Genomic DNA, 1,361 nt, shown 5'->3' with positions numbered 1-1,361 from the left:
GCCCCCTAGAAATGGACCAGTTTATAAAGTTCAGATTTCCTGTCCAGAGTTAGAAAAAGTCTAGCCAGGTTGGCTGGCAAGCAGGCCAAGGAATCCTGCCCACGGACACTCCCCTTGTCCTCTGTTTATTCTACCCCCCTCCCTACAGGCTCCTTTTCTTCCCCTCTAAGGACAGAGGTCAAAGCTGGTTGGCGAGTGAACTGAAGGGGCTTTTTCTGGCAGAGGAATCCTTCCTGCATCGAAGAGACCACAGGAGGAAGAGGAGGGGAAGGGAAAGGGTAGGGAGGAGAATTTATAAAGAGCTTACATAAATGCCAGGCACTGTTCTAAGCACTTTCCTTATATTAACTAATTTAACCCTTACAACAATTTCACGACATAGGTATTATCATTGTCCCCACCTTACTGATGAGGAGTCAAGGGACAGAAAGGTTAGTAGCTCGTCCAGGTTCACCCATGTAGGAAGTGGCAAAGCCAGGATTCAAACCAAGAGCCCCTGCTTCCAGGGATGTGCCCTCCTCAGCCTTCTCCCAGGTACTAGACAGTGAAGACTTCACGTCCCCCTCCGCTCTCCACCCCGGCCCTGCCAAGCCCATACTGAGCCCAACACCTGCTCTCCTGCTCACACCTCTGGGGGGGGCAGGGAAAGGGGAGGAGGGTGCGGAGGAGGGATGAAGAACGACTCTGGCCTTCTCCACCAAGGTCTTCACCAGATGTTCCCAAGGAAGAAGACCCTCCAGACAGAGATGGAGCCCAGGACCTGGAGGTCGTGCTGAGGAGGGGACTTACCCGGCTGGAGGCAGCTGTGGTGCTGGTGGCTGTGTTCTGGCCATGGGGCTTTCTCTGGCCGAGCTGCTTCTGCGTAGGTTGGGTGAACCCTCGGCCCAGCGTCGGGATGCCAGCCTGGAGTTTTGAGGGTCGAACTCCTCCTCAGGAATGACCTCCTCGCAGCGGGCTCCACGAAAGCCAGAGCGGCAGACACAAAGCTGGGGCCGACTGCAGGATCCTCGGTTCTGGCACGGTGGCTGGCACACAGCTGAGGAGACAGAAAGAGAGAGGGGTGACATCAAGGGCCAGGAGCCCTGAGGCCATGGGGCTGTCTGATACCCCCCTGCTGGAAAGGGGCCCACCTGCCCTAGGGAGAGGACTGAATCCTGCTCACCACTCAAGTGGGAAGCCAAACTCCTGGGCTCAGAAGGCTCCCTGGGCCCATTTCTCCCTCCCCTTCACCCCCAGACCTCCAGGATGGGCTCACCTTTGGTCTTTGGACAACCAACCAAAGACTGAATGATCATAGTTGTGGAGAGGGCTCACATCACCACTGCCAGCAGAACACTCTGAAGGGGACATGCACTGCCTGA

Source organism: Galeopterus variegatus, unplaced genomic scaffold, assembly GCF_000696425.1.
Source record: "Galeopterus variegatus unplaced genomic scaffold, G_variegatus-3.0.2 Scaffold325, whole genome shotgun sequence".
Classification (NCBI taxonomy): domain Eukaryota; kingdom Metazoa; phylum Chordata; class Mammalia; order Dermoptera; family Cynocephalidae; genus Galeopterus; species Galeopterus variegatus.
The sequence above is the reverse complement of the archived record's forward strand: the minus strand, read 5'-3'. Positions refer to the sequence as shown.